This window comes from Piliocolobus tephrosceles, chromosome 1 (genome assembly GCF_002776525.5).
Source record: "Piliocolobus tephrosceles isolate RC106 chromosome 1, ASM277652v3, whole genome shotgun sequence".
Lineage (NCBI taxonomy): Eukaryota > Metazoa > Chordata > Mammalia > Primates > Cercopithecidae > Piliocolobus > Piliocolobus tephrosceles.
Window position 1 is genome coordinate 171,618,109 of NC_045434.1, and position 19,998 is coordinate 171,638,106.

Here is a 19,998-nt window from a genome sequence, read left to right on the forward strand (position 1 = left end):
TTTTTTTTTTTGAGGGAGTTTTGCTTTTGTTGCCCAGGCTGAAGTGCAGTGGCACGATCTTGGCTCACCACAACCTCCGCCTCCTAGGTTCAAGGGATTTTCCCACCTCAGCCTCCTGAGTAGCTGGAATTACAGGCATGTGCCACCACGCCCAGCTAATTTTGTATTTTTAGTAAAGTTTCTCCATGTTGGTCAGGCTGGTCTCGAAGTCCCAACCTCAGGTGATCTGCCTGCCTCGGGCTCCCAAAGTGCTGGGATTACAGGTATGATCCACTGTACCTGGTCAAAAATATTTTTTAAATTGCTGTGTTAAAACAACTTATATTTTCTATTAGGTTCCTATCAGTTTTATCAAAAGTAACATTTATATAAAATTGAAATTGGGGTATAATTTTTTTTTTTCAAATGAGACAGAGTCTCACTCTGTCACCTAGGCTGGAGTGCAGTGATATGATCTCAGCTCACTGCAACCTCTGCCTCCCGGGTTCAAGGGATTCTCCCACCTCAACCTCCCGAGTAGCTATACTATACTATACTATCTACTATACTATATACTATAACAGTAGTTTACCTCACCCTCCTTCCATCTCACTACTTGGACTCTTTCTTTGTCAGTAAAGAGGCACATGCCACCACGCCCAACTAAGTTTTGTATTTTTAGTAGAGATAGGGCTTCACCATGTTGACCAGTCTGGTCTCGAACTCCTGGCCTCAAGTGATCCACCTGCCTCGACCTCCCAAAGTGCTGGGATTACAGGCGTGAGCCACCACACCCGGCCAAGGTATAATGTTAAGAGTCATTTGGATTTTGTATTTTCTCTGAAACATCCTCCATAACCATGATGTATCTATTTTTTTTTTTAAATACCATTTTTCTAACCATCCTATGTAACATCTACTGTCATCTAAACCTGAAACTATTTTTAATTTCTTGTTAAATTTTGGATAAGATAAGCGTACTATATTCAGAATATTCAGATCTTTTTTTTTTTATTTTGAGACAAAATCTTGCTCTGTCACCAGGCTGGAGTGTAGTGACGTGATCTCGGCTCACTGCAGCCTCCACCTCCCAGATTCAAGCAACTAATTTTTTGTATTTTAGTGGAGACAGGGTTTCACCATTTGGCCAGGATGGTCTCCATCCCCTGACCTCGTGATCCGCACTCCTCAGCCTCCCAAAGCGCTGGCATTACAGGCTTGAGCCACCACGCCTGGCCATATTCAGATCTTAACAGTAAATATTAAAAGACTAAAAATAGCAGCTTCTCCCTGAAGTTCTCAGTTTTATGTTCGGTATACCATTTTTACTGTTAGTTATAGTACCTGAAGTTTCTTTCAAAATGACTGAGATATACCAGTATATATAATACTAAATATATAGCAGATTTACTTTTGTAACCAAGGAGGTAAGTAGGCTATAATTAGTTACCAACGTAATTTTTGTTTTGGAGTTCTGCCATCATTTTAAACAATAGGTTTAATATTTTGTTGGTAAAATCAAAACAGAAAGTGACATAAGATGACATGCGTATTTCTTGGTTTTATTAAAGATGCAAAAACCTTCACAGTTCCACGGCTCTCTGCAACCTCAACCTCCTTGCTCAATCAATCGATTCTCCCACCTCAGCCTCCCAAGTAGCTGTGACTACAGGTGCGTGCCACCACAACCAGCTGATTTTTTTTTTTTTTTCAATAGACGCAGGGTCTCCCTGTGTTGCCCGTGCTTGTCTGAAACTCCTGGGCTCAAGCAATAGGCCCACCTTGGCCTCCCAAAGTGCAGAGATTACTGATGTGAGGACTGTGCCCAGCTTCACAGTTTTAATTAGGTACAAGTGCCTTCTGTCTCTAGAGGTACATCCTTTGGCATCTGTTACTCAGTTACACATTGAAATACTGTTCTAGAGACCAGGTGTGGTGGCTCACACCTGTAATCCCTTCACGGGGAGGCCAAAGTGGGTGAATTGCTTGAGCCCAGGAGTTCAGGACCAGCCTTAGCAACATAGTGAGACCCTGACTCTACAAAAAAAATACAAAAATTAGCCAGGCATGGTGGTGCACGCCTGTGGTCCCAGCTATCCAGGAGGCTGAGGTGGGAGTACCGCTTGGGCCTAGGAGGTAGAAGTTACAGTGAGCCCAGATTGCACTACTGCACTCCAGCCTAGGGACAGAGCAAGACCCGTCTCAAAGAGAGAGAGAGAGAGAAAGAAAAAGAGGCCAGCTGCAGTGGCTCACACTTGTAATTCCAGCACTTTGGGAGGCCAGGGCAGGTGGATCACCTGAGGTCAGGAGTTCGAGACCAGCCTGGCCAACATGGTGAAACCCCTGTCTCTACTAAAAATACAAAAAAAAAGAAAATGGGTGGGCATGCTGGCACATGCCTGTAATCCCAGCTATTCGGGAGGCAGAGGCAGGAGAATCTCTTGAACTTGGGAGGTGGAAGCAGGAAAATCACTTGAACTGAAGAGGTGGAGGTTTCAGTGAGCCAAGATTGTGCCATGCACTCCAGCATGGGCAGCAAGAGTGAAACTCTGTCTCAGAAAGAGAGAGAGAGAGAGAAAGAGAGAGAGAGAGAGAGAAGAAGGAGGAGGAGGAGGAGGAGGAGAGGAAGAGGAAGAGGAAGAAGAAAGGGGAGGGGAGGAGAGAAAGATTGTGCTGTGTGGAATTTGTATACCACAGCTATTGAAGATATGTAAAAATAATAACAGCTCCAATATGTATTCCAGATGTAAAAATAAAGAATAATGGAGTGATGAAATTTTAATAAAACCGTGCCTGTTCTGTGGAAAAGTTAAGTGGTAGAAGCTAATTAGGCCAGGCACAGTGACTCATGCCTGTAATCCCAGCACTTTGGGAGGCTGTGGGAGGTGTATCACTTGAGGTCAGGAGTTCAAGACCAGCTTGGCCAACATGGTGAAACCCTGTCTCTACTGATACAAAAATTAGCTGGGCGTGGTGGCAGGCACCTGTAATCCTAGCTACTTGGGAGACTGAGGCAGGAGAGTCGCTTGAACATGGGAGACAGAGGTTTCAGTGAACCGAGATCACACCACTGCGCTCCAGCCTGCGTAACAGGGCGAGACTCCATCTCAAGTAATAATAATAATAATATAATAATAATAATTTTGAATGTAATGTTTGTAATCTATAATATGTGGCTAGTTTGTATATGTAGACAGATCTGTTCAGGTAACCATATAGATTTCTGTTGACTCTACTTTTTTTTTTTTTTCCCCACCAAAACAAGCAGCCTTTATTGCAGTATTACAAAACACTTTTCATTTTGGCAATATTTTACAACGCATTTAGCTCCAAGGGTTGGGGAGAAGGTTGGAAACTAAAGGGGGAACTCTCAACAGACATTTCTAAAAGAAAAACTGTCCCAGCCCTCCCACCCAAATAAAAATCCAAATGTCACTTAATTTCACTACCCATGAGGAAAACAGCAGGCAAAACTCTGGCAATTTCACTATGGATCATGTCAGAGACAAAGGAACATTCAAAACAGTCATCAGTATGGTCCGTTGCGCCGATCATTTCTGTAGTCGTTTCTTCCTCCCATTTTGCCTCCATAGCCACCTCGGTCTCCTCCGTAGCCCCCATCTCGGTCTCCTCCATAGCCTCCTCCATCTCCTGCATAACCTCCTCGATCTCCTCCGTAACCTCCTCGATCTCCTCCATAGCCGCCTCGGTCTCCACCATAGCCTCCTCCTCGATCTCCTCCATAGCCACCTCGATCTCCTCCATAGCCACCTCCTCGGTCTCCTCCATAGCCGCCTCCTCTGTCCCCACCATAGCCGCCGCCTCTGTCCCCACCATAGCCACCCCCACTTCTGTCTCCACCATAGCCGCCCCCACTTCTATCTCCGCTGTAGCCACCACCGCTGCTTCTATCTCCACCATAGCCACCCCCACTTCTGTCTCCACCATAGCCGCTTCGGTCTCCACCTCTGCCCCCACGACCTCTGTAGCCCCTCTCTCCACTGTAGCCTCTCCCCCGGAAATCTCGTCTTGAGGGACGAGAGTCCTCTGGTCTAGGCTCATTGCACTGATTGCAGGAATTCCTTCGAGCGAAGTTCATATTTCCGCATGACGGATTAGGGCAAACCCAATCCCCACTTTTGGGGTCTCCACCTCTCCCTTGAAAGCCTCCAGGACCTCTATATCCTCCAGGGCCTTGCCGCCCACCTCCACTTCCACCTCCTCTCATGAATTCAGGTCTTCTAGTGGCAAAGGACACTTTAATGATGTTACCATGGAATTCTTTTCCATCAAACCAGTCAGTGGCTGCCTTAGCTGAAGGAGGGTCATCAAATGATACTGTTGCCTCCCCCTTTGGCTTTCCTGTGTCCTTGTCTGTATAAAGATTTATCATTGGTTTTCCAGTCTTCTTATTTGTCTTGATAATTCCTATTTGTTTAAAGAACTCCCCAACTTGATCTGTAGACACACCCTCCCCAAGTCCTTGCACAAAGATTGTGGTGTTATCTGAATTATCAGATTCTGAATCAGCATCTGGTCTGGGTCCATAATCCCTGTGACCACCAAAATTTTTGAAGCCACCGCGGTCACCACCACTTGATCCTGTCATAGGACCTCTTCCATCCTTGTCATATCCCCCACGCCCTCTACCTCCTCCCTGTGACCTGCCATATCCTCTATTATCTTCTCCATACCTACCCACATCACGACAGTCATCTTGTGTGTGGTGGCTGTAATTTTCCCTTTGTGAATGATAGGACTGCTGGTTTTGATTATAGGAATTATGCTGCTGATCATAATTTGACTGCTCATCATATGAGCCTTGATGTTGATCATAGCCTGACTGCTGATCATAGGAATCTTGTTGACCATAGTCTGGCTGGTCATAGGAAGGTGCTCTTCCACCTTGGCTTCCTGATGATTACACATTTTGCTGCTGTCCCTGGTTATTATATGGTTGCTGGCCATATGATCTCTGCTTTTGATTCTCATAACCACCATAGGACTGTGAATAACCTGACTGACTTTGTCCATAACTGGAGTAACCGCTGTAGTTCTGTCCATAAGGGGAATCAGTCGTTTGTCCATAGCCAGAATAGCTTTGTGATGCTTGTCCATAGCCTTGGTTGCCTTGATTTCCATAGGAAGAATAACTTTGCTGCTCATCCCCAGACTGACCGTAACTTCCAGAATCCAACATGACTAATGGCCGCGGCGCGGAGGCCCCAGAGCCCGCCGAGAACAAGGAATACGAAAGCCAGGCGGCATGGCGGCCGGAGCTGTACTGTGACTCTACTTTTAATTGGTTTGCTTAAATTCTATACTTCAGTTTTCTAACTCCACAAACAAGAGAATCAGAGGTGTTTAAGTTGATCTGAGCATTATGGAAACAGATGAAAACTCAAAATTCTGACCATTTGTCAGAAGGTTATATTATGGGGGCTACCACATTGAATGTTTTGACTAGATGATCCCTTAGGTCACTTTCGGCTCAGAAGTTCTTAGAATCTGTGATGGATTTTCTTTCTTTTTTTTTGAGACAGTTTTCACTCGTCTCCCAAGCTGGAGTGCAGTGGCGCAATCTCAGCTCACTGCAACCTCCGCCTCCTGGGTTCAAGAGATTCTCCTGCCTCAGCCTCCTGAGTAGCTGGGATTACAGGCACCCACCACCACAGCTGCCTAATTTTTGTATTTTTAGTAGAGATGAGGTTTCCCCAGTTTGGCCAGGCTGGTCTCAAACTCCTGACCTCAGGTGATCTACCTGCCTCAGCCTCCCAAAGTGCTGGGATTACAGGTGCGAACCACTGGCCCTGTGATGGGTTTTCTAAGTGTTTTCTTAATAATATGGGAGAATATTGTATTTCTAAGTGTTTTCTTAGTAATATGAGAGAATATTGTAACTTCTGTTTGAAGGCATTCTTTCTATAAAATGTACCTTATTTAAATAAAGTATAGCAGGGAACAAACCGAAAAACAAGTTGTAATATTTAGTGATAAAACTAATTGTCAATAACACTCAAACCCTAGTTTCACAAAACATTAATTCAATATTTCTATTATCAATCTGTTATACACTATCAGAGATTAATGTTTCTTCAACTTGGAAAACGTCATTTTAATATTGTAACATTCCCTAATTCTGAATTATAATTAATTCAACATGAAACAAAAGTAATTTCTTAAGCATTTACTGTATTACTAGATCTATCACAGTGAAAGTGATTTTTCTATTTTAGCTAGATTTTAACTCACGACAAACTATTACCAGGCTCTAGAACTTATTCCTGTTTAAGTAATTTATCAGAAATTGAATATATTATGAATTTACGTAGTATTGTTATTAGATGTCTTAGTTGCCGAGATGTGTGGTTCAGACTCTAGGTAAAGTAAATGCATGTACAGACGTGATTTATGTTTTAGTATTTGCATTTAGAATAAAATACCTGTGGAAATAAATAGCAGTTACCAACATTTTCATTTTATGTTTACTACTATGTGCTTTACATTTTAACTATATAATGTTATACTTTTATTCTTCAGTAAAAATGTGGATGGTGAGATTCAGGGGAATGAAAGATGATTTCTAAATATTTGACTCAAGTAACTGAGTTCATAGTAGTGCCATTTATTGGTATGGAGAGGACCAGGTAGAAGGATAGTTTAGTTTTGGCTATATTACCTTTTTATTGTCTGTTGAATGTCTGAGTAGAGAGGCAGGATCATCTGTTGGGCAAATCCTTAGGCGTCTTTTTTTTTTCATCTATGAAGTGGAAATAATGTCATCTATTTAATAGGGTTACTGAGGAGTGTGTTAATGTGTAAAGCACATGGCATGTAATGCTTCAATGAATGAAATTGCTATTCTTTTTTTTTTTTTTTTTTTGTACTTTTTCTTTTTCTTTTTTTTAAGAAAGTAAAGGAATAAAGAATGGTTACTCCATAGACAGAGCAGCTGAAATTGATATTCAGAGCCTGTGACTACAGCTTTAAAAAATTGGAACTGGCTTGCTTTCCATCAGTAATTTTGTTGCCACATGTAGCAGTTACAAAACAATGTACTGTGTGTTAATTGTCATGTTTGGTAGATAAAAGATCTGGCATAGAAAAAAAAGTGTTTTTTTTTGAGACGTGGTCTTGTTCTGTCACCCAGGCTGGAGTGCAGTGGCGCGATCTCGGCTCACTGCAACCTCCACCTCCTGAGTTCACGCCATTCTCCTGTCTCAGCCTCCTGAGTACCTGGGACTACAGGCGCCCACCACCATGCCTGGCTAATTTTTTGTGTTTTTAGTAGAGACAGGGTTTCACCGTGTTAGCCAGGATGGTCTCAATCTCCTGACCTTGTGATCCGCCTGCCTCAGCCTCCAAAAGTGCTGGGATTACAGGCGTGAGCCACCATGCCCGGCCTTTTTTTTTTTTTTTTTTTGAGACAGAGTCTGTCTCTGTTGCCAGTCTGGAGTGCAGTGGCACGGTCTCGGCTCACTGCAACCTCCGCCTCCCGGATTCAAGCGATTCTCCTGCCTCAGCCTCCCAGGTAGCTGGGATTACAGGCATGCACTGCCACACCCAGCTAATTTTTGTATTTTTAGTAGAGACGGAGTTTCACCACGTTGACCAGGATGGTCTCTATCTCCTGACCTCGTGATCCACCACCTTGGCCTCCCAAAGTGCTGGGATTATAGGTGTGAGCCACCACGGCCGACTGAAAAAATGTATTTTTTTAAAAGCAACTAGTGGCCAGGTGAAGAAGAAAGATCTGAAGAAGAGAATCTGGCCAAATGTGTAAATTACAAAGGGAAAGTACTAATTTATATGTTTTAGATAACTTAAGACTGTCTGATACAACCACTTTTCATTCAAAACTAACACTAGTTTTTAGGCCCTTACCTGCTCCACCCAGCTTTAACTACTCCCACCCTCCTTGAACTATCCCATAATATAAAATCTAAAAACTGCATAGGAATTTCTCCAATCTTTCATAAGTTCAAACAACATCAGCCTCATAGGCAAGTGTATAGGGACTGGGTAACCAGGCAACTGTACTCTATTGAAACCACATGTCAGTTTTATTAACTCATGGGTCAGGCAATGTCAAGCTTATATCAAGGGGGCAAGTTCATTAGTGTCAATGTCAAGCATATATGGAAGGGTAAGTTCATTGACTAGGGTCCTGTAGAGAATCTGTTTTGCCTCCAGCCTACATATCTCACAAAACTCACCATTTTTATAAATGGAATACAAGGAAGATGGCAAGAGCTGCACAATTAGATAAAAACTAGTTGCTTTTTTTTTTTTTTTTTTTTTTTTTTGAGGCGGAGTTTTGTTCTTATTGCCCAGATTGGAGTGCAATGGCATAATCTCAGCTCACTGCAACCTCTGCTTCCCGGGTTCAAGTGATTCTCCTGCCTCAGCCTCCTGAGTACCTGGGATTACAGGCATGCGCCACCATGGCCTGCTAATTTTGTATTTTTAGTAGAGACAGGGTTTCTCCATGTTGGTCAGGCTGGTCTCGAACTCCTGACCTCAGGCGACCCGCCCACCTGGGCCTCCCAAAGTGCTGGGATTACAGGCGTCAGCCACCATGTCCAGCCCCAATTCGTATTTTTAAAACTTAGTAATAAGAACTAAAATGAAATTATCTCATTTATTCAGATTGACACTCAGAAGTATAACAATTTTTCCGTCACAGTGTTTACTTTTTTAATTACTAAAGAAATACTTGAGTCATTTTTATTATTAATGACTCAGGAATTCAGAAATCTAAAACATAAGAGCTCATCTTTATGAATTGCATGAATTTCTACAGGATCAGTTCTTAGAAATGAAATGGCAGGGTTGAAGGGTACATTAATTTTATTTTGATATTGCCAAGTTGCTCCTCAATAAAGCTTTACCTACTTCTTCACCTAGCTAGAGTATGTAAGCAAGCATGTTAGAATATACACAAGTATATTCTTACCAACAACAGATATGACAGTATTTTTAGTTTTTGCCCAATTGAAAGGTGAGAATGATGCCTTGTTTTAATTTGCATTTCCTTAATTACTAAGTGAAGTTACCCATTTTTTGTGTGTATGGGTTTATCTTAATAATATTATTCTTTCTGAACCAAGTTACTTTAGTATTTATTCAATTATAAAGTGACTAATGTACATATGGCAATGGTTTATAACATTACTGAAGCACCCAATTCACATTGTTAATTTTACTACTAAGTATTTGTTGCTATGTGTATTTTATTGCCCTTTTTCATGTATATCACAGTTGGAATAGAATGGAGAGAGGCAACCTACCATATTGGTTAAAAGTATGTACTCCTATATCTCAAGTGTTAATGTCTTGTATCTTGAAAAAAAAATACATATATATATATGTATATTTTTAGATGGAATCTTGCTCTTTTGCCCAGGCTAGAGTGCAGTGGTGCGATCTTGGCCCACTGCAACCTCCACCTCCCAGGTTCAAGCAATTCTCCTGCCTCAGCCTCCCGAGTAGCTGGGATTACATGCACCTGCCACCATGCCCAGCTAATTTTCCTATTTTTAGTAGAGACAGGGTTTCACCACGTTGGCCAGGCTGGTCTTGAACTCCTGACCTTAGGTTATCTGCCGACCTCGGTCTCCCAAAGTGCTGGGATTACAGGCATGAGCCATTGTGCCCAACCTTGAATGTATTTTTATATTATATCCCAGGGTGATTGTTACATTGAAAATAATATCTAAATTTTTCTTTTTTTACTGAAATAAGTGACAAATTAGTTTCATTTTCTTTCTTTTTTTTTTTTTTTAGACAGAGTTTCACTCTTGTTGCCCAGGCTGGAGTGCAATGGTGTGATCTTGGCTCACTGCAACCTCCACCTTCTGGGTTCAAGTGATTCTTCTGCTTCAGCCTCCTGAGTAGGTGGGATTACGGGTACCTGCCACCACACCTGGCTATTTTTGTATCTTTAGCAGAGACGGGGTTTCACCAGGTTGGCCAGGCTGGACTTGAACTCCTGACCTGAGGTGATCTGCTGGCCTCGGCCTCCCAAAGTGCTGGGATTACGGGCATGAGCCACTGCGCCTGGCCCTAGTTTCATTTTCAAATGTTCATATGATTGATTTTCAAACACTAAGACTTGGTTGGAGGAATGGCTGGCAGTGTGATATGTTAGGAAAAAAACCCGCTGATTTTTGAAGTCACAAAGAATAGGGGTTCAAATTCACATTCGGCTCTACCACATAATAAAGCAATTTCTATACTCATAGAATTGATGTGAGCATGAAATACAGTAATATGCATAGTACCTGGACCAGTGGCTCTGGTACTCAATAAATGGTAGTTTCAGCTACTATAATGGCCTCTTACACCTTATTGGTATCTTTATCGTTATAACTATCACATTGTATCATAAACATTTGTTTCTTCATATGACCTGTAGAGGACTGTGTGTTCCTTTAAGGAAGAATATTGTGTCTTTATCTATCTTTGTATTTCTCCTGCAGAGGTTGCAAACTGGCAACCACAAGATTATTTTATTTGCAACCAGTTTGGGTCCCAGCATGTTTTAAATGTGCACTGGTTGCCAACATTTAAAAGTTAGGAGGTTTCACATTTAAAATAAAATGAAACAGGATTCCTGACTTCTGGCTTCTTGCAAAGAATCAGAAAATCCTGGTGATGCTGAACCCTACATTTTCTATAACAGCAATCAGCTAGTCTGGAGCAGCGTCTGCCTCTTTGGATAGGACACGCTCTCTAATTTGCCATCGTCCCTAACATTCCAATATTGTATCCTTGAAACAAAGGCTGAATGCCATTTGCCCATCACATTTCATTCATTTGTGTTACTTACTGGGCTGCTCTAGAAATTTGCATTTTTGACTGCTGCTCTAGTGACTGTCAGAGAGTCTGGAACTCAAGGAAGCACTCAATAAATGTTTGTTGAACGGAAGAAAGAAGAACCATTAATATATACACATAGAGAAAATTACCATATTTACTTGAAAATGTACAAGGTCTGGCTGGGCACTGTGGCTCACACCTGTAATCCCAGCACTTTGGGAGGCTGAGCGGGCAGATCACCTGAGGTCAGGAGTTCGAGACCAGCCTGGTCAACATGGCAAAACCCTGTCTCTACTAAAAATACAAAAATTAGCCAGGCATGGTGGTGGACACTTGTAATCCCAGCTACTTGGGAGGCTGAGACAGGAGAATTGGTTGAACCTGGGAGGCAGAGGTTGCAGTGAGCTGACATCGCGCCACTGTACTCCAGCCTGGGCAACAAAGAGTGAAACTGTGTCTCAAATAAAATAAAATAAATTAAAATAAAATAAAATAGTACAAGGTGACAGGGGTTTAGCATTCCTCTAGCAATAACTATTCCCATCTTTTCTTTTTCAATGTAGGACATGAAGCATGAGTGATAATGTTGGGGAGTTGAGAGAATGATGCTCTGAAATAAGTGACTTTCATTGGCCATGATTGCCAGGCTGTGACAATTTTCAAGGATAGACCACCTCAAATTTACTTATTACTGGCATAATGCAGTAAAACATGCCAAAAAATAGAATATGATCAAATGCAGTTGCCATTTATTTTGGAATGCATGACAATATCTATTCACTTGCACAGAAACATAAACAACACCCACCTGTGTTTGAAGGCAAGGTATCTTTGATCAGAATCTCTGAAATATCCCTTTGAGTTAGCTTTCACTATAGCAAACTTTATTAATTTGTACCTGCCAGTAATTTGGGATTTATGATTATTTAGTTGAACTAAAGCGTCTCCCAAATATGTGAAGAAAGAGTTAGCCAAGTAAGTAAATAGTGTGAGTAACAATTTCTTTGGCAAGAAGTGAGGGAAGAGTGGATGATTTACAGAAAAAGAACAAAGTTTTCCAGTTTTAGTTTTTAGGGACGTGTCATGGTACAATTTTAAAAAAAAATTGCCTTGGGGCTGGGCACAGTGACTCACATCTGTAATCCCAGCACTTTGGGAGGCCAAGGCAGGCGGATCAGGAGGTCAGGAGTTCGAGACCAACCTGACCAACATGGTGAAACTCCGTCTCTACTAAAAATACAAAAAAAAAAAAATTTTTAAATTAGCTGGGTGTGGTGGCAGGTGCCTGTAATCCCAGCTACTTGGGAGGCTAAGGCAGAGAATTCCTTGAACTAGGGAGGCAGAGGTTGCAGTGAGCCGAGATTGCACCACTGTACTTCAGCCTGGGTGACAGAGCAAGACTCTGTCTCAAAAAAAAAAAAAAAAAAAAAACCACCTTGGACAACATAGTGAGACCTTTTCTCTACAAAAAATATATATAAAAATTAGATGGCATGTACCTGTCCTAGCTACTCAGGAGGCTGAGGCAGGAGGATCAGATGAATCCCAGAGTTCAAGGTTGCAGTGACCTTGATCTTGCCACTGCACTCCAGCCTGGGTGACAGAGCCAGACCCTGTCTCTAAAAGTAAATAATAAAATTTAATATGTTCATGGCGCCACTGCACTCCAGCCTGGGTAACAGGGCAAGATTCTGTCTCAAAAAAAAAAAAAAAAGAAAAAGAAAAATTAAAATGTTCTATAGATACTTAACGAATAAATAAGGTATTGAATCTGAGACTGGTAGTGATTGTAATATCCATTATACCTGCTGCTAACCTACTACGTGAATACATTAAGGATCTTGACCCAAAAAAATGGATTAAATTTGAATCCTCACCCTCTTAAATAAAGAACTGCCAGGTATACTGTTAACATTATCTATTACAATAACATCTAATTCACTGTAATCATGCTCAAGTAATCGTTTTGTGAATGTATGGATTGATGAATAATTAGATCCTAGGTTACATCATGTGGCAGCTGTGGAAGTCACACTTACCTTTTCTTTTTTTTTGAGATGGAGTCTCGCTGTGTTGCCCAGGCTGGAGAGCAGTGGCATGATCTTGGTTCACTGCAACCTCCTCCTCCTGGTTTCAAGAGATTCTCCTGCATCAGACTCCCAAGTAACTGGGATTATAGGTTTGTACCACCACGCCTGGCTAAGTTTTGTATTTTTAGTAGAGACAGGGTTTCACCATGTTGGCCAGGCTGGTCTTGGACTCCCGACCTCCAGTGATTTGCCTGCCTCGGCCTCCCAAAGTGCTGGGATTATTTATTTATGTATTTGAGGCAGAGTCTCACTCTGTCACCCAGGCTGGAGTGCAGTAGTGGGATCTCAGCTCACTGCATCCTCCACCTCCTGGGCTCAAGTGATTTCCCCTCCTCAGCCTCCCAAGTAGCTGGGACTACAGGCATGCACCACCACACCTGGCTAATCTTTGTATTTTATAGAGATGGGGTTTTGCCATGTTGCCCAGGCTGGCCTGGAACTGCTAAACTCAAGTGATCCACCCACCTCAGCCCCCAGAGTGCTGAGATTACAGGCATGAACCACTGTGCCCTGCCTTAGACTACTTTAAAGTAACATTATTAAAAACAGTAAAAGTATAATTTTGAAGAATTAATTTAACTGCAGTATTTCTACCTTTATAGTTCAAGGACTATAATGAAATAAGAATGAAGTGAAGCATGTAAGTATCTAGTTTATCCATAGTATGTTTTTATGTTGCTCTATATTTTCTACTTTCTTAATATCAATATATTGTCCAATAAGGCCACTACTAGCTGTGAATGGCAATTTAAACTTAAATTGCTGGCTAGGCGCCATGGCTCATGCCTATAATCCCAGCACTTTGGGAGGTCGAGGTAGGCAGATTGTTTGAATCCAGGAGTTTGAGACCAGCCTGGGCAACATGGCGAAATCCCATCACTACAAAAAAAAAAAAAAAACAAAACAAAAATTAGCTGGGTGATACCCTGTCCCTCCCCTGCCCCACCTCTGGCTGCTCCAAATGTAAATAAATAAAACTTTTTTTTTTTTTTTTTTTTTTGAGACGGATTCTTGCTCTGTCGCCCAGGCTGGAGTGCAGTGGCAGGATCTCAGCTCACTGCAAGCTCCACCTCCCGGGTTTACCCCATTCTCCTGCCTCAGCCTCCCGAGAAGCTGGGACTACAGGCGCCCACCACCTCGCCCGGCTAGTTTTTTGTATTTTTTAGTAGAGATGGGGTTTCACCATGTTAGCCAGGATGGTCTCGATCTGCTGACCTCGTGATCAGCCCATCTCGGCCTCCCAAAGTGCTGAGATTACAAGCTTGAGCCACCGCGCCCGGCCTTAAAACATTTTTTTAAGTTTAATTTGTTTGTTTGTTTGTTTGTTTGTTTGTTTGTTTTTGAGATGGGAGTTTTGCTCTTGTTGCCCAGGCTGGAGTGCAATGGCGCAGTCTTGGCTCACCACAACCTCTACCTCCCAGGTTCAAGCGATTCTCCTCCCTCAACCTCCCAAGTAGCTGGGATTACAGGCATGCGCCACCACGCCTGGCTTATTTTGTGTTTTTAGTAGAGACGAGGTGTCTCCATGTTGGTCGGGCTGGTCTCAAACTCCCAAGCTCAGGTGATCCGCCCGCCTCAGCCTCCCAAAGTGCTGGGATTACAGGCATGAGCCACTGCACCTGGCCTAAAGTTTAAAATTTTATCCCTCAGTCAGACTAGCTACATTTCAAGTGCTCAGTAGCCATATGTGGTTAGTGGCCACTATATCGGACAACACAAAGAACATTTCTATCTCCATAGAAAATTCTGTTTGCTCTTGTAGATTATTACATACACAATTACTTATCCTTTATTTTACTACATTGTCATTAGAGTTTTTGTTTGTGATTTGATAATTCAGTTTCATATGTCCTAGTAGAAATACTTTTGCTTTCTTGAAATTTTATTTTCTCCCATTTTTTTTAATAAACTATATGTTTAAATCAACATTTTTTTCCCTTTGTTGTTCCATTAAGATAGTCAACATCTGACAATTTTACCTTAAAACTTTTAAGTTCTGTGATGAATACAGTCAAAGTAATGCCTTTAGGTATTATTCATTTTTAAGACAACACAATCTATGACAGTGTCTCTCCATGTGCCTCTTTTACCATGTACAGTGAAAAACTACTTATTAAATGGTGATTTTCCCCCCTTTATCTTATTAAGTAAATTATATGGTCTTTTTTTTTTATGGAAGCCTCCATAGTTAGAGATGTAAAACGGCAATTTCTTGGTTCTATAGCATGACATAGTTCAGAGCTGAGATTAGAGAAACCCCGTAGAGTTGTTAATACTTGAGGGCATCCCCAACTAGAAAAGTATGTGAATTTAGGCATGGGAGGAAGGAAGGATCTGCTTTAAATTTAGTGTAGGGTCACTGAATCTTAATGATAGATTAAACAAGGGAGGTAGAATAATGAATAGGGGTATACTGTGTGTAGCACTAATACCAGAAGTCCATGGTTTGTGGCGGTTTTTTAATGTCCTTTCCCATATGGTTTTGAATAGAGCAGGTTATGGCAGGGATGAGCTAAGGAATAGCTTTGTTAATGAATAAATAGGAGTAATTTTTTAACAGGAGACTTCAGGCAGTTTATTCAGAATGCCTGCTTATTTAATGACTCATGTGGTTAAATTTTTTTTCCTGATCTTAATAATACATTAAGTGGGATTGCTAAGGTATTCCCGATATTTTCTTTCTAAAATAGCTATATCTACATTTCAGAGCCAGCCCTAACAGTGAATCCTTGGGTTGGGTTTTACTTTCTTAATTAAAGGCCAGTCGTATGGAGCTTTTGAGCATTGGCAGCATCAGTCCTCAGGATTTGGTGTGCAGTATTAGACTTTGTTTCATAGTGTCAATTCATTTGATACGAGTTAATTAAATTGTCATTTGGAGCCATTTTCCAACTCTACTATATTCACCTAAACTTAACTAGGTGTGTAATTTTAGTGACTTTACTCTTATAACATTGCTCATGGGCAAGGCAGCCACTTTTCTTAAGTTAGGCTTTCTGCCCTCCCACCTACAAATCTCTGAGAGTAACGCTGAAAGCTGATCTTGCAGAGTAGCAAGTTAGAATCAGATAACCTGACCAGACACACTTTTAAGTATCTCTCAGGGCAGTTCTTTGGAGGAGCTTACTTAATATTTCCTAAAGGAGAGGTTAAGTAGGTTGTCTTTGGTGCATTAGTTATGCAGAGAGGGGAAATGTAACTCTCCTGACTCCAGGGCCCCAAATGCAAACACTAGCCTAGTTGTTCCCAAACTTTCTTCTTGATGTGGATGACTTGAATGGTTTATTTTCACTTGATGAGCCACACCCCCAGGCCACTTTAGTATTCATGGCAGACCCCAACACTAAGTCCCTTTGTTGTCTTTGTTTTTTGCATTTTTTTGTTAACTAGAAAAGATAAAATTATGAGAGACCTGATTATAGACTGAGGTTCTGTTGCTGATGGTTCCCACCACTTTTTTCACATCTCAGAGAAAGGCAAAGACCTGGATGGGCAACAGAAAACAGCAAAGCAAACATAAACATCACATCATGTCTGAGCATCAATGGGGTGCTACCAGAGTGGGAAAGGATATAGTCATTATCAAAATATAAAGATGGTTCTTTGCCAAAAGCATTAACATTGTCAGCATTTTAAAGTTTGAAACTTGCTGTAGAAGCAGTGGTCTTTTCTTTAAGGAAAAAAAAATGTTTTCTTGAAGAAAAGGAAAATGGACTAAGAATTTTAAAAATCTGCATTATTGTTCTGAACATTAACTAAATGAATGACATTTAGGCAAGTAGCTTAATTTGTCTGTGTTTGTGCATGTATGCACTTGTGTTTTTTAACTCACATGAAATAAAATTAAAAAGGAAGTGCAATTCTTTAAAAAACAAGTGGGCAAAGTAGATTAATGGCACTGATAAATTGTCTTCCTTGTAGACGCAGTTTTTTAGTTTAGAACTTACAGAGGTTACAAATAAGACACAGCTAACTGTTTCTGATAAGAGTTTCACTTGTCCAGGTCAAAAGCATAGAAGAGAAGTTGGCAAGAGTGCCCAACTGTTGAGAGAGAGAAAACTAGAATAACAGGATAGGGCATAATTGATTTACTGTCCATTAGCCCAGTAGAAGTAGCAGGCCCATAGTGTGAATATCTTCATATTCTTTTATTCCAGCCAAAATCCTTACTAATGTAAGGGGTGAAGGAGACTCAGAAGGCATTGGCCAAAAGTGTATAAGAGGAAGAGCCTTGGTAACTCTCATGATAAAATTTAAGTATTTTAGGCCGAGCGCAGTGGCTCATGCCTGTAATCCCAGCACTTTGGGAGGCCAAGGTGGGCAGATCATGAGGTCAGAAGATCGAGACCATCCTGGCTAACAAGGTGAAACCCTGTCTGTACTAAAAAAATAGAAAAAATTAGCCGGGCATGGTGGTGGGTGCCTGTGGTCCCAGCTACTTGGGAGGCTGAGGCAGGAGAATGGCGTGAACCCGGGAGGCGGAGCTTGCAATGAGTCGAGATCGCGCCACTGCACTCCAGCCTGGGCAACAGAGTGAGACTCTGTCAAAAAAAAAAAAAATTAACTATTTTAATATGCTCTTCTTTTTCCTTGATTCATTTTCCTTGGAGATTTTTTATCTTGCCATCTTTCCCTGATGTGTGTGATACCAGAACTCTGCTCCCTTTCTGTGAAGCATTCAATTGTTGAAACAGTAACAAGTTGCTGTTGTTATTGTTACTGGCAGTTGTTCTTCCTCTTCAGCACTTAAAAGTACAAAGTGGACAGACTATAACTGCATTATCCATTGCAGCGCAGCAGCTGTGAGAAGACTCATTTGCTCTCATAACAGGGGCTTTGCCCATAGTTGGTCACTCTCTCTTGTTACTAGTTTTTGTTGTTCTTGTTGCTGCTGTTGTTTTTGAGATGGAGTCTCACTGTGTCGCTCAGACTGGAGTGCAGTGGTGTGGCCTTGGTTCACTGCAACCTCTGCCTTCTGGGTTCAAGCAATTCTCCTGTCTCAGCCTCCCGAATAGCTGGGATTACAGATGTGTGCCACCATGCCTGACTAATTTTTGTATTTTTGGTAGAGATGGAGTTTCACCATGTTGGCCAGGCTAGTCTCGAACTTCTGACCTCAGGTGATGCAGCCCACCTCAGCCTCCCAAAGTGTTGGGATTACAGGCGTGAGCTACTGCGCCCCACTCACTTGTTACTACTTAATGACCACTGTTTAGAATTAACTGCAAATGGTTTCATAGAAGATTCATACACATTACAATTATAAAAGTGTCCGGTAGCCAGGCACAGTGGCTTACAACCTGTAATCCCAGCACTTTGAGGGGGCTGAGGTGGGAGGATTGCTTGAGTCCAGGGGTTTGAGACCAGCCTGGGCAAAATAATGATATCTCCTCTCTACAAAAAGTTTAAAAATTTACCCAGGTGTGGTGGTATGCAACTGTAGTCAATCAGAAGGCTGAGTTGGGAGGATCTCATCAGCCCAGGAGATCCAGGCTGCAGTGACCTGTGATGGCCCCACTTCACTCCAGCCTGGGTGACAGAGTAAGATACTGTCTCAAAAAAACACAAAAAAGTATCCAGTGGACGGCTGGGCGCGGTTGCTCACGCCTGTAATCCCAGCAGTTTGGGAGGCCAAGGCAGGCAGATCACCTGGTCTTTTTTTTTTTGAGATGGATTCTCACTGTGTTACCCAGGCTGGAATGCAGTGGTACGATCTGGGCTCACTGCAACTTCTGCCTCCCAGGTTCAAGCAATTCTTGTGCCTCAGCCTCCTGAGTAGCTGGGATTACAGGATGCACCACCATGCCTAGCTAATTTTTGTATTTTTAGTAGAGACAGGGTTTCATCATGTTGGCCAGACTGGTGTCGAACTCCTGATGTCAAGTGATCTGCCTACCTTGGCCTCCCAAAATGTTGGGATTACGGGCGTGAACCTCTGCACCTGGCCTGATCTTTTTTCTAAGCATACATATGTTATGCATACATGTGTACCTATACTTATACACACATAGCTTAAACAGAGATGCATATTATTTTGTAACCTGGTTTTTAAAAAGATCGTGTAACAACTTTTTATATTACCAATTTTCTTCCACTTTAGGGGTCAGCAAATTTTTTTCTGGAAAGAGACAGATAATTCCCATTTTAAGGTTTTTAGGCCATGCAGTCTCTGTTGCATCTACTCAACTCTGCTAACTTAGTAGTGCAAAAACAGCCAGAGAAAATATGTAAACAAATGGATGTGGCTGTGTTCCAGTGGAACTTTATGGACAGAAACAGACAGCAGACTGGATTTGACCTCTGGGCTCTGCTTTGCCGATGTTGGTTCATCACTTTAATAACTGCACAGTATTTTATTTATTATTGGATATTATATTATGCCAATTTTGTGTTTTGATATGATTTTGTGTGGTGATAAACAAGGCTGCAATGAATATCCTTGTAGTGAAATATTTGGTTGCAGTTATGATCATGTCTTTAAGATTAACTAGTACATTGCTTCTGACATTGTATCAGATTATCTACTAAAACTCAAATTTAAAAATCAAAACATTTCTGGTCTGCAGTATTTCTTGATTTATGTGTCCCATCTTTAAAATATTATATAAAATTGAATTTCACAAAATGGTGTTAGGTTAAAGTACAATTCCTAAAAATGTTCCTATAATTGTTTCAGTTATTTCTAAAATTGTCTTTGGGCTTAATTGGTGTTTTCCTTCCTGGAAAGAATTATAAATTGATTAATTTACTTGATTTTTAAATGAGATTTTAAGAGCCTTTATTGAGTGATTGTTGTTTTATTTATTGCAGGCTGTAAGAAACGTTTTTTTTTCATATTATTTACTAGGCCATTAAATACCTGGAAAAGTTTTGTTCCCTGTTTCCGTAAAGTGTACAGAGGAAATATTGCCCTTTGTGACAAGGTCTTGTCTGACTGTTAGGAAACTAACCTTTTTCTTTTGGGCCTTGTTTCAGCTATCCTACGAAAGGAAAACATAACCTGTTTGTTTGTTTGTTTGTTTGTTTATTGAGACGGAGTCTCACTCTGTCACCCAGTCTGGAGTGCAGTGGCAGGATCCCCGCTCACTGCATGCTCCGCCTCCTGGGT

The 19,998-nt window shown here is 41.4% G+C and overlaps 1 protein-coding gene and 1 pseudogene across 5 annotated transcripts in view; one reads left to right on the top strand and one right to left on the bottom strand.

Annotated features, from left to right (window-relative positions):
* Positions 1-19,998, top strand: part of FAF1 (Fas associated factor 1) — a 558,082-nt gene that overhangs the window by 315,819 nt on the left and 222,265 nt on the right. The gene's annotated exons all lie outside the window — the stretch shown is intronic.
* LOC111524030 lies at positions 3,442-5,260 on the bottom strand (annotated as a pseudogene). Its single transcript, XR_002725670.3, has one exon. The product of XR_002725670.3 is annotated as a TATA-binding protein-associated factor 2N pseudogene (transcript).